Here is a 13,694-nt window from a genome sequence, read left to right as displayed (position 1 = left end):
TGCTATAACAGAATACATGCGACTGGGTGCTTAATAAAACAGAGAAAAGTATTTCTCACAGTTCTAGAAGATGGGAGTCGAAAATCAAGGTGCCAGCAGGTTCAGTTGTCTGGTGAGGGCTGCTCTGTTTCCAAGATGGGGCCTTGTTGCTGAGTCCTCAACGGAAGGAACACCGTGTCTTTATGTGGCAGAAAGCAAAAAGTCCAAAAGCTCCATGAAGCCTCCTTTTATAAGAACCCTAATCTCATCCACAAGGGAGGAAGGCTCATGGCCTAATCACTTCTTAAAGGCCTCAGCTGTTAATACTATTACATTGTATGTCGCCCCTCCCAATTTCAGGTGTTGAAACTTAATGTGTATTACATTACATTACGTTACATTAAGTTTCAACACCTGAAATTGGGAGGGGCGACATACATTCAAACTATAACAGAGAAACACGTTTTGAGTTTTAAATAGGCCATATAGTGCCAGTCAAGATAAATTTAAAGAGTACTAATAAACCTACCCTTAGTCATATCTTAATGAAATTTCAGAACAAAGAGAAAATTGTAAAAAGCTTCCAGAGAGAGAGAAAAAAATCCCACAAAGTAACAAGAATCAGACTTCTCATTGGCAAAAATTGTGACCAAACAAAAAAAACCCCAAAGTGCTGAAGGAAAATAATTGTTAACATCAAATTCTTCATCTATAAAAATTATCATTAACATGTCAGAGCAAAATATAGTCATTTTCAGATGTACTGAGATTCAAATGAATATGAATCTTTTAGGGAATTATGTGAGCTTATACTTTGAACAAATGGCAAAATAAAAATAAAGCCAAGAATTTCTTAAAAATGAATTGTAAGAAAGAGCAAGGATGCCAAGGTTATTGCTGTATATATAAAAAGAAAGAGCAAGTAAATTATTAAAGCATAGTTATTATTGTTTAAAAAAATCTGAAATTAATGGGGAATGCCATGGAGAAAAAGATGTAGTACATACTAATATTCTTGTCTTTTGGGACAGAAAGGTAAATATCTTGATTATATCTCTTTTAACTTTTTATTATGAAAAATTGCAGGCACACATGAAAACAGAGATAATATAACAAACTTGACAACACCCATCATCTAAACTTAATAATTATTCACATTTTGCCATATTTCCATAGTACTTTAAATTACCAGATATCATGACTCTATTATGCTAAATATGTCAGAACACATCTCTAGTGACTTTTTACATAACCACAATAGTATTATTACACCTAACAAGATAATAACAATTCCTTAGTATCATTGAATATCCAGTCCATATTCAAATTTCTCTAATTATCCCCAAAATGTCTTTTTACAGTTACTTTATTCAAACCATGGCCACACATCTCATTTTGTTGATATGTCTCAAGTCTCCTTTAGTTCTGAAGTGAATTGCCCCAGCCCATTCTAGCCTTTCTTTTCTTCACACATTTAACTTGTTGAAGAAACAAGGCAGTTGTCCCATAAATGACCCATAATCTGGATTTGTTAACTTGTAGGGCCATTTACCTTGTTCTCCAGATACCATAGTAATTATTAATTAATTATTAAAGGCTTGATTAGTTTCAAGCCTACTCCTAGGATTAGTTTCACTACTCCTGAAACTGTCGTTAGGAGTAGCTCTAAGCAGTGCTGGGTCCTCCACCTTACGTCCCATCATGAAGTGTATGTCACTGACCCCTATTATAGATGCTAAATTTAAGTGGTGAGTTCAGATGGTGATAATTTGATTCCTTCATTGCAAAGTCACATTCCTCCCCTCCTCCTAGTAAAGGCAAGTTATTTACAGGATAGTACTTTGTACTTTTGCACAATTACTCTTGGGTTTAAACAGAACAAAAAGTAAATTAGAACTTTTTTAGAAACTCATGAAATGAGAGCACTGCATATCACAAAGCAAGAAAAAATACAAAAGTGGCAGCAGAAAATAACTTATTTCTAAAAATCGGAGATCAATGAATCAGTAAAAAAACAATTTGACCAATAAATAAACCAAAAACTGTCCCTGGAAAAGATAAATAAAAGAGAAATATTTGGCAAATCAGGCTGAGAAGAAAAAGAAAACATGCATATAAACAATAAGGGCCATGTCAAAAATTGTAAAGAGAAAAATGTGCTCTAGAAAATATGGATGAAATTCTGAAAAAATATAAATGACCAGAGTGGCTCTAAAACAAATTTTAAAATCCACATTAATCAATATAAGAAATTCATCTATTAAAATTAGACACATAAGAAAATGAGTCCATTGGGCTAGACGTGGTGGCTCACGCCTGTAAACCCAGCACTTTGGGAAGCCAAGGCCGGCAGATCACGAGATCAGGAGATCGAGACCATCCTGGCTAACACAATGAAACCCTGTCTATACTAAAAATACAAAAAACAAACAAACAAACAAAATTAGCCAGGCATGGTGGCGGGCGCCTGTAGTTCCAGCTACTCGGGAGGTTGAGGCAGGAGAATGGCGTGAACCCGGGAGGCGGAGCTTTCAGTGAGCCAAGATTGTGCCACTACACTCCAGCCTGGGCAACGGACCTAGACTCCATCTCAAAAAAAAAAAAAAAAAGAAAAGAAAAAAAAAGAAAAATGAGTCCATTAATAAATGAATGTAATTCACCTCACTAACAGACGGGAGAAAGAAATCTTTATGAAAATAATAATGGTGAACTCTAGAATAGTAATTGCTGTGTGCCACGCACTGTTCTAACAGCTTTAAAAATATTAACATTTAATTTTAATAAATGCCACAAAGGCATTTAATAAAATTCAATTTTATTACAATGGTAAATATACATTTTAGAAATAAATAGAAGCATCACTATTCTAAAAACAATTAAGACTCTACTGGAAATCTATAGCAAGCATTATACTTAATGGTGGTTTTAGAACTTTTCATATCAAGTGTCAGAAACACAATTCAAAATCGTTTAAACAGAAAATATTTCTGTCAGTAACTTGGAGGTTCTGGGGAATTTATCTAGATTGGCAATGCCTGGGCCCAGGGTATTGCTGACTGGGGTATAAAAGATTATTCAGTTTGCAAGGGGCCAGGTGTAGTGGCTTATGCCTTTAATCTCAGAACTTTGGGGGGCAGAGGCGAGAAGATTACTCGAGGTCAGCCTAACCAGATCCTGTCTCTCCAAAAAAAAAAAAAAATTAGCTGGGCTTGGTGATACACACCTGCAGTCACAGTGACTCAGGAGGCTGAAGTGGAAAGATAGCTTAAGCCTGCGAGTTCGAGGCTACAATAAGCCATGATCCTGCCACTGCACTCCAGCCTGGGTGAATGAAAGTGACTCTGTCTCAACAACAAAAACAAACAATAAAACAATTTGCAAGGGTATCACCATTTTGAAATAAAAATGTGCCTTAGTTCGTATAAACTAGGATTCAATTTGCAAAAATTTGAAACACATAACAATTTATGAGAAATACTTCCCATGAATGTGTGCCCGGTCCTTTGATTTTTGTCTGACCTCCTTCCAGTTGATTCAAGATGACTGTGAATCTAGTCAAACTAGGAGAGCCCCCTCTCCCCATTGCATTCTTGCCTTATCCTCGTTATCCTCCCACCCGCACTCCAGCCTCTGTTCAACCCATCATCAATCAGCCTTTGCTCAGAGTTTGCTTCTGGTCTTAATGAGGTGTTACCTGAAGAATTTCTGGATGTCCCCCAAGGCATGCTCCTGGGCTGCCGCATGAGCAGCAGGGTCTCCTCCCCAGAGCAAGGGCCTGGAAATGCCCAGGTTCCAGGACGCAAAGCACAGGGGAACATAGGGCGATTCTAGGAGGTGGCCTTCCCCGAGGTACACCAGCATCCTCCCGCTGCTTTTGCCATGGCTCTGCAGCTGGTCCACGGCCTGCTCAGCGCACGCTTTGCTATCCAGGCATTCCTCACTCTCTCCGATGATGAAAAGAATCCATCCCCTAGCCTTTTCAACAGGAAGCACATTCTGCTGATGGAGCTCATCTCGGGGGTCTCCCTTACAGGGGCGGAAGCGCACAGCTTCAGAGAGGTAGACCTGCAGGCGCTCCTGAGCTGAGCTGAACTGATGGGTGTCACAATCAGATCCTCGTATCTGAGTGGAACTTCAAAGCTGGTGTTGGGCCCGTTAATGCAGACAGTAGCCACCACCTGCTTCAGGTAGCAGGCCATAGCCAAGCCAATCTCGGCACCTTTGCACACGGAGATCAGTCCAATTCCTGGCCTTTGGAACTGAAGCACAAAACAAAGTGAAATCTATTGCAGGTCACAAGCTGAGAAAGAAATGTCCGGGCATGCCAATAAACAAGTATGATGGAAAGAATCAAAGAAGGTCGAGTCTTGGCACTCAGATTTACCAGCTCCTGGGACTGAGAATGTTACCCACTTACCCTCACTAACCTTTATTGTCTTGTAGGGATGATACTATTACTGACCTTGGGAGGTTGTTATGAGGATCAAGTGAAACAATGGAAATAAACACTCTTCATCAATGGTAAAGTTTTGTAAAGGCAAAAAGAGTCTAACACACCAGCGATGCTTGGCATTACAAGAATAGAGCCAGGTAAGCTTTCTGAAGAACAAAATTCTTGTCTCTAGCCAGAAAAAAAAAGGGGGGGCATTTTTCAGGTTCTCTCAAATATTATGTAAGTGGAATTCACATTTAAATAGCATTTTATAGCTACAAAGATTTTGCCCATATATTACCTCCATATTCAAGGGCTAATCCTGAAAGCAATGAGAGTATAAAGACAAAAGGCTTGGATTCAAGAAATAATTGAATTGTAGTAACAATAGAAAAAGGTAGTAGCTCATAGAGGAGAATCATTAATTCTCTGGTAGACTGAGGGAGCTGAGGGGACATGAAAAGTCTGAAAGATGAGGGGGGAAAGGAAAGGCACTCTGGACAGACAACGACAAGTACATGAAGACCTAGTTTGCTTATTTTGCTCACAATTGTACCCCCAGCACTTCCTGTCATCAGAATCATCTGATTTTTATTTTAATTTGAGCTTCCTGAAACTCAATTTTTCCAGTGTCTGTTCCCATAGGTATGAGTGGGCCCAAGAATCTGACACTGTAAAATGTCCCCCAAGGAAATTGGGAAACATCTGTGTGATTAATGAACGAGGGAGTGAAGGAAGATGGCTGTAACTGGAAGTAGGAAACTGATTAGTAGGCTAAAACACTCTCAAGGAGGATGAAGACGGTGTGATGTATTGAGAAAGACAGGAGTAGAACCTAAAACACTTTGTGATTGGTTGAAGACTTGGGGAGAGAGGGAAGAAAATAGATGGGCAAAGATAACAAAGTGGATTTTTTCAGAGTTTATGCTAACTGCTATACACACATTATCTCAGTTGGTCTTTCTAATAGCCAAACTGGATTCAAGAAACTTAAAAGATTTGCTTAAGGCCACAACATTATCAAGGGGCAGAGGTGGAAATTGAAGCTTATCCCCTGAATCTAAATCTAAGTTGAATATTTGCAGTTGACTTTTCTTCCTCAGACTAATTTCACAAATAGTTAAATCTGAAATGGAAAAAAAAAATTGAAAACATTTTAGTTGGGATTTAATTCTTTTTAGGCAATCTTTTAAAAAGACCCAAATAAGCCTAGAAAAATTACACATGTTTTCTCAACGCTAAAGATGAAGATGTTGATAATGCCCCAATAGGAAACATATCCTATCTCTCCTTGAGAAGAGTCAAGGCTCTCCAGGGTTGGGGTGGAAGAGAATAAAACATTTGAGGAAGTCAAAGATAATTTAATGGTTTGGAGCAAGGACATTATCAGATTATATCTGTCACTTACTGCCTATGTAGTTTTGACACATTACTTTAAATATGCTTTCTCATCTAGGAGGTTGTTGTTGATAATACTTCATAAGGCTATTGTGAATGTTACATGAGACTGCATATAAAATGTTTAGTATACAGTCTAATAGTCACTCGACAAATGTAAGCCAGTACTGTTTTACCATTATTAAGTTGATCCATAAGAAATGACTGACATTTGAACATTTTGATCTGCAAAACAGTAAGTTAAACTTAGTAGAATACCAACCCTGATACTTGATATCGTGATATCTATTTCTGGGTTTCTATTTTTTTTTTTCCGGAGACAGAGTCTCACTTTGTCTCCCAGACTGGAGTGCAGTGGCCCGATCTCGGCTCACTGTAACCTCTGCCTCCCAGGTTCAAGCATTTCTCCTGCCTCAGCCTCCTGAGTAGCTGGGACTACAGGTGTCTGCCAACACGCCTGGCTAATTTTTGTATTTTTAGTAGAGATGGGGTTTCACCATATTGGCCAGGCTGGTCTCAAACTCCTGACCTTGTGATCTGCCCACCTCAGCCTCCCAAAGTGCTGGGATTACAGGTGTGAGCCACTGAGCCTGGTCTCTCTTCTTAATCATTAGCACAAATATCAGTACTTTGGAACTCCTCAAGAGAATAGATCCTAGTTCAACTAACATTTACCTCTTAGAAGAAGCTAGGTTCATGTTATTATTCCAGTCCTTCTCAATCATTAATGTGCATAAGAATCACCTGAGGATCTTGTTAATATGCAGTTTGCTGTTTCAGGGATGGAAAATGAGATGCTGCATTTCTGAAGGCTTCCAGGTGATGCTGTGGCCACTGGTCCGGAACTACATTTGCAATCGTAGAAGGACACACTTGACGAAGAGTGCTAAAATGACCCTTCCTTTTCAGGTTCCTTTCTCTAGCCTGGCTCTTGGCATTGGACACTTACTCTATGCTTCACTCTGCCCCTAGCTCTGAAACTAACTAAAAAGCTAATTCAGCTAGTCAGACAATGCAGTCAAGTCAGTTTTGCCAATACTCCCAACTTGATCTTGTACCTTTGTCCTGATCTTAGTTTCAGGACTCTTCAGTGTGACTTACTACAGCATTATCCCCCTGCAGAGATAATCACTGAAGTTTGAAAACATGTCAAATCAGATAATTCATGATTTGAGATGAGTGGCAGTAAAGCATTGAAGAGAACCTTATGAATAAGTTACAAACACTTCCAATGAAAGACATCTTGGTTTTTTTCCACTAAAAAATAATCATATTATGTCCACCATTTATTGTCTTCTATGTGCCAATAAGCACAAAACTGATCACAATTCAACTCAAAAATCTTACAAGGCAGCTATTACCATCCCCATTTAACTGTCAGCTGTGCTGTGTCCAAGTCTGCACAAGTTGGTAAAACAGAGCAGACATTGGTGATTTTGTTTTTTTGTAGTTGTCCAAGGTAAAATGTAAAGTGTTTTAAATACCTTAGGATGAGCTAGTAGCAAGTTGGCAGCTTCCTCAAAAAAAATTTTTTTTTTTTTTTTTTTTTTTTTTTTTGAAGACGGAGTCTCACTCTGTCACCCAGGCTGGAGTTCAGTGGCCGGATCTCGGTTCACTGCAAGCTCCGCCTCCCGGGTTCACGCCATTCTCCTGCCTCAGCCTCCCGAGTAGCTGGGACTACAGGCGCCCGCCACCTCCCCCGGCTAATTTTTTTGTTTTGTATTTTTTTAGTAGAGACAGGGTTTCACCGTGTTAGCCAGGATGGTCTCGATCTCCTGACCTTGTAATCCGCCCGTCTCGGCCTCCCAAAGTGCTGGGATTACAGGCTTGAGCCACTGCGCCCGGTCTCAAAATATTACAAGTCCACCTCCTGCAGTTTGTCAGGCAAGTCTTCCTAGGCAAAATATGCTAATGCCAGCACTGCAAAACCATGGGAAGCCAAAAGACTGGCCGGAAATTCTATTAGGCCCCCAATGCCCCCAAACAAATCGATGACTCCTGGGAAAGGGCCTTCCCCTGAGAGTGCAAAGAGAGAAGAGAATGGGATCAGCAAGAGTGAAAAAAGGGTCAAATAGCTGCAAAAATATAAGGTGAGCAAAATTACACACACACACACACACACTAGCATATTAGTTTTAAAACTTTATGGGAAATACCGGTTTTTTAATAATTTGATACAATTTGTTGTTGTTTTTATTTCCATTATGATATGGTTTGGCTGTGTCCCCAGCCAAACCTCAACTTGAATCGTATTTCCCAGAATTCCCAGAGTCAAAGAAGGAATTCTGGGAGATACAATTGGGAGGGACCCAGGGCAAGGTAATTGAATCATAGGGGCTAGTCTTTCCCGTGCTATTCTCGTAATAGTGAATAAGTCTCACGAGATCTGATGGTTTTATCAGAGGTTTCTGCTGTTGCTTCTTCCTCATTCTGTCTTGTTGCTGCCATGTAAGAAGTGCCTCTCGCCCTCCACCATGATTATGAGACCTCCCCAGCCATGTGGAGCAATTAAATCTCTTTTTGTTCCCACTTTCGGGTATGCCTTTATCAGCAGCATGAAAACGAACTAATACACATTAACAGTGATTTCTGTATCACCAAAGATTAGTTTCACCTGGAGGGAGAAAAAGGGCTCCTCGCACTCAACCTTCTCGGATCTGCTTCCTCTGCACCCCAGGGCCTGAGAAACAGCGCTGCACAGTCTGGCTGGCCTTGGGCTGAACAGTGACTGAATCTTGAAAATAAATGGAGTCATATAGGTCCAGACTGACCCAAAAGGGGCTGTTCATCACATCATGTTTGAGCAGCCTCCGGAAAGGCTTCTCAGGCTTCAGAGACCAAAAGAGGTCCATTGGATGTACCCCCATGTAGTCACCTCCAAATGCGGGAGCCTGCTCCAGATCCACCTCACCAGCCTCATTAGCTCTGCAGAAGGCCAGGGACCAGAACAGATTCCCCTTCTCATCCTTCAGCGAGGCCTTCAGAGTCACCACCTGGGATGGGGGCAAGCCTGTTAATTGGATATGCACTGGATCATCTGCAAGGGCACTTGCTGGGGTGGCTGACAGCTGGAACATTGACAACTGGCAAGGGAGCAAGTGGTGCCTCAACCCCTGTAGTGAGAGAGAAGACTTTAAATTGGAGAATTCAATTCCAAGAAAATGTCAAGGCAAGGTTTATATTGGGTCTGACCAAATTAAACTTCTGGGAACTTAGTGAAAAATATGCAGAACTTTTGGAGGAGGGAGAGACATGCAGAAAGTACTCATTGTTCTCGTTTTACAGATGAGGAAACGGGTTATATGGCATGCTCCAAGTCTCACAAGTAGTTGGTAGAAGTGGGAATTCAAGCTATATCTGACACCGCAGCCTCCTGTTTTATCCATTATAACACTAGTAAATCTTAGTTTTATGGTTTTCAGTACATTAAGGTTTAATTCTTCAGTGGAAATAATACCTGTGTGACCTATTTTTACAAGGTGTTAGGAGCCCAGGGGGATAATACATGACAAAGCGTCTGAAACAACACTGCTTTTCAGCCCCACCTGTTGGGTATGGGTATGGGCACAGAATTACGTAAACACGCACTCTGTTATGGTCCTTGTTGTTGTTTTTCTTTTAGTCTCTCATCCCTATCTGCCATTGTTAGACCTCTAGCTCTTTGCAGATTTTCCATTGTTTGGTTTTTTTTTAAGAGAAAATAAAACTTCATGCTCTTGTCTTTGCTATTATGCTTTTCTAATAGAGTTATAAATGCCAATGTTGTTTGTAGTAAAGAGACTACAATATACATTTGATTGGCCATTTTGTACCCTGCTCCATTATAAGGAAAATCTCGGGTCTTCTTCCCTCCCTCCCTTCCTTCCTGTACAATGCATTAGCCCAATACAGCTTTTATTTTTATAGTTAATTAATTTGAATTGCTTACTATAACCACTCTTCAGCATGCATCCTTTATCTAGTTTTATCCTCCCAAGTGAGCCTCTCAAGGGTAGTAACTGTGTATGAAAACTTTAGGGATCCTTTCGACACTGATATAATAAATTATACAATGCACCTATTTAGGAGTTATAAGGTTCGTAAGGGGCAGAATAAAATAGCACCAAAAATGTAATAGAAATAAATATTTATATAGTACATTTGTGATTGAAGATTTGAGGCTTTCTTCCCAAGTTGTGGTTCCTTTTTATCTGAGAATAGTCTCCTAAAGCCCAGAGCTATGATCACTCAGGAGCTATGTATGTACCTTGTGGCATGAACCCAGGTGCCATTGCTGATTGGATTAGAGCTGAATTTCAGATTCAAGATGTGGCAACGATGTTTTCATCTTGCTAGCTTAGAAATGAGACCCAGAGATCACCAGTCACTCTATCAGGGTCAAGCCTAAGGTGAGGCAAGAGAGGCATCTAGAGGACCAAAATTTACTTTCATGTCACTGACAGACCAAGCCTCTAAGGTCTTCCTTATATTGTGCACCCTTGGGAGAGGGAGAGGGAGAGGGAGAGAGAGGGAGAGGGAGAGGGAGAGAGAGGGAGGGAGAGGGAGGGGGAGAGAGAGGGGGGAGAGGGAGAGGGAGAGAGGGGAGAGGAGAGGGGGGAGAGGGGGAGGGAGGGAGGGAGGGAGGGGGAGGGAGAGGGAGAGGGAGAGGGAGGGAGGGGGAGAGGGAGAGGGAGGTGGGGAGAAAGAGAGAAGTTATGAATGAATAAAGTAGATACAAAGATGAAAGTCAGAAAGTAATCTTACTAGATTTCAAATTCCTGGTTCTAATCACTCCTGAAGGTCAACTGTACTTGAGTTCCTTGAGACACTCTGGCATCCCTATAATAGAATCCCTTTGTTTACATTAGCTTGAGTTAATAACTATTACCTGCAATCAAAGAGTCAACTAGTTCAACTTTGTATTTCCAAGCTCAGGATGATTGACTTCTGTAAGGTCATATGATCAAGAGAGAAAAGGTGCCAAGTTTCCTGACTTAGTTGCATGCTTTTTTTTAATGGCCAACAGACTATGATTCAAACTTTGGGAAAGCACATGACTTTTACTTTTTCTAAAAAGTTCTACTAAGTGAGAAATTCCTCCAGGATATCAGAACAGTCTGGAGTTTCCTTTTGGTCATATCTGAGAGTCCACCAACAGAGAAAATCCCAGCATCAAACTTCTTTCTAAAACCAGGTTGGCTGTGCCCCTAGACTGTGTGATAGAATCAATCTTACCCTGTTATGTGAAGGCCTGGTATCCCACATCACTCATCACCTCTCTCTGTTGTCTCTGCTACTCTATATTAGTGAAGGCTACTAATGATGAGGTACAGAAATCTCCAAATTTTGAGGCCCCTAGTCCCAAAAAGATACACTTCAATATAATCCCACTTAACCTTTACCACCACAAATATATTTAACCTGGAAAAATGATTTTGTCATCATAAACTGAAAAGACATATTATACATTTTCATGTATAGATTCATTTCTGGTGAATTGATAGCATCAGCACACTGTAAACTAAGGAGATCAGTTGTAGGATTTATTAGTTTAGCTACAGAAAAATCAGTCTTTTCCCATGAGTGTTGGTACTTTTTTATTCTCAGCCCACTACTATCAATTCTCCTTAAATCTGGGGTATTTGTTTGTAGACTGATTTTCAGTCTGTACAAAACACAATGATTCCATCATGTTTCTGTCCTTGAATCACTTGTTGAATTGTATGTCAGGACAGTGACTGTCTTTAGGACTCCGAGAGTGCATATTAAACAGCCATGAGACATACAAGACTGTATTAGTCTGTTCTCACGTTGCTGATAAAGACATACTTGAGACTGGGCAAGTATTAATTCTGGATAATATTAATTCTGGATAATATTAATTCCCATGGTAAAGCTTTTTCATTTTTCAAGGCTCTTTCAAGGTCATTATTCCCTGTGGGAACAACAACCCTGTAGGAATAAAAACATATTACTATCCTTACATTACAAATTAGGAAATAGAGCTCAGTGAGTTAAATGGTTTAGCCAAGTTTGCCTATGTAGTCAATGTAAAGCAAGAATCTTAACTCATATCAGGTGACCCAATATCTAAACTTTAACTATTTTCCCCAAATGAGAGTAGAAATATGAAAACTCACTCTTCTCTTAACCTACTCCTCCTTTTTTTTTCTTTCCCAATACTTTATTTTTAATTTCATCTTTCTTTTTCCTGACTCTGAACCTTTTAGTTAAGTATACACCCTGGTGCATACTTTGGCAGGACAGATAGTGAAACAGTAGAATTATAGCCCACAAACTCATGTGTGCACAAAATGTATTTTTTTCTATTTTTCTAGATTCCAAGTAAATTCTATTTTAAGTCTTTGTTCTAAGATTACATCTCTGCCACCTGGAGGAACAAAGGCTCAAAATAGAAATTACTTGGAATCCAAGTAAGTTTTCTGTGACTTCTATAATGCTGAAAGACTCGGGAAGCTTATACATTATTGTGCATTCTTCCGAACCTGCTGTACAATGTGTGCCAGAGGCTCCAAATTCAGATACCCATGGGGACCAAGCAGGTAATATAAATTTATAGATAAGGGCCAGGAATAAATGAGATATAGAACTGTAAAGAACTAAAGACAACCTAGTCTTTAGCCCAGTCTAAAGATATCCAGTGTGCAACAAAACAAGATGTGAACCAAACAAAACATACTCATTTATGACTTCTGGAGTGCATATCAGCCATTAGGTTTTTTGTAACTCAGAAATCAAAAGAAGATTTTCCCCCCCTTTCTGATGTGCTACATTTTTTTAAGGCAATGGATATCAACTTGTCTCCTTTAGGTAGAAGAAGGATGACAAAGTAAAGTGGAAATGCCAAAATGAGGGGATGAGAAGTGGGAAGTGAGGACTCACATATTAATATGTCCAGTGATAAAGAACAAGTTGAGCTGGGCATGGTGGCTCATGCCTGTAATCCCAGCACTTTGAGAAGCCGAGGCAGGTGGATCACGAGGTCAGGAGTTCGAGACCAGCCTGGCCAATATGGTGAAATGTCATCTCTAAAAATACAAAAATTAGCTGTGGTGGCATGTCCCTGTAGTCCCAGCTACTCGGGAGGCTGAGGCAGAAGAATCACTTAAACCCAGGAGGTGGAGGTTGCAGAGAGCCAAGATCACGCCACTACACTCTAGCCTGGGCGACAGAGCAAGATATTGTCAAAAAAAAAAAAAAAAAAAAAAAAAAAAAAGAACAAGTTGACACTGGCCTCAAAATCCAAAGCCTTCAAAACCTTCTCCTTGCCTCCTCTCCCCATGCTTAATCTATATGACTTTTTCCTACTTTTATTCTGTGTTACATTTGTATTACCTTATTCTCAGTTGGATCCCAACTAATCCATATACATGGATTCATACCCTTGTTAGTTGATAAGGCTTATTGCTTCTCAGAGCTAGCTCCTCATAGGTTCCAGAGTGTTCATTTATACGATTCTTAAGGCTTCTCCTGTCCAACACTGCATTGTCACAATCATCAATAAACTACCTACTGTATAAGGGACACCCATCTGAAGGGGTCTCTCCTTCCTCTGGGCCCTCCAGCATGCCTCTCAAAGCACTTAATATATTGAGCCTTATAATCATTTATATTGTGTTTTCTCTCTCCTATTAATCTGAAATTTTCTTGAAGGCAGAATTCTGTTTGATTTATTCGTCACTTTTACTGTATACAGAGCCCTTCACATTCCATGTGTTCATAAATGATTTTAACTTTACACTCTTCTTCATTCCCACAAACTCTTGTCCTTTTTCCCAAATCTTTCTCCCTTTCTACCATTTTTTTTTTTCTAGTCTCTACAATATTGTCAGACTGATCTCCGCAAAATTCAAAAGTCAAATTACTCTTCTACTTTAAACTTCCA

This window comes from Macaca thibetana, chromosome 15, assembly GCF_024542745.1.
Source record: "Macaca thibetana thibetana isolate TM-01 chromosome 15, ASM2454274v1, whole genome shotgun sequence".
Lineage (NCBI taxonomy): Eukaryota > Metazoa > Chordata > Mammalia > Primates > Cercopithecidae > Macaca > Macaca thibetana.
The sequence above is the reverse complement of the archived record's forward strand: the minus strand, read 5'-3'. Positions refer to the sequence as shown.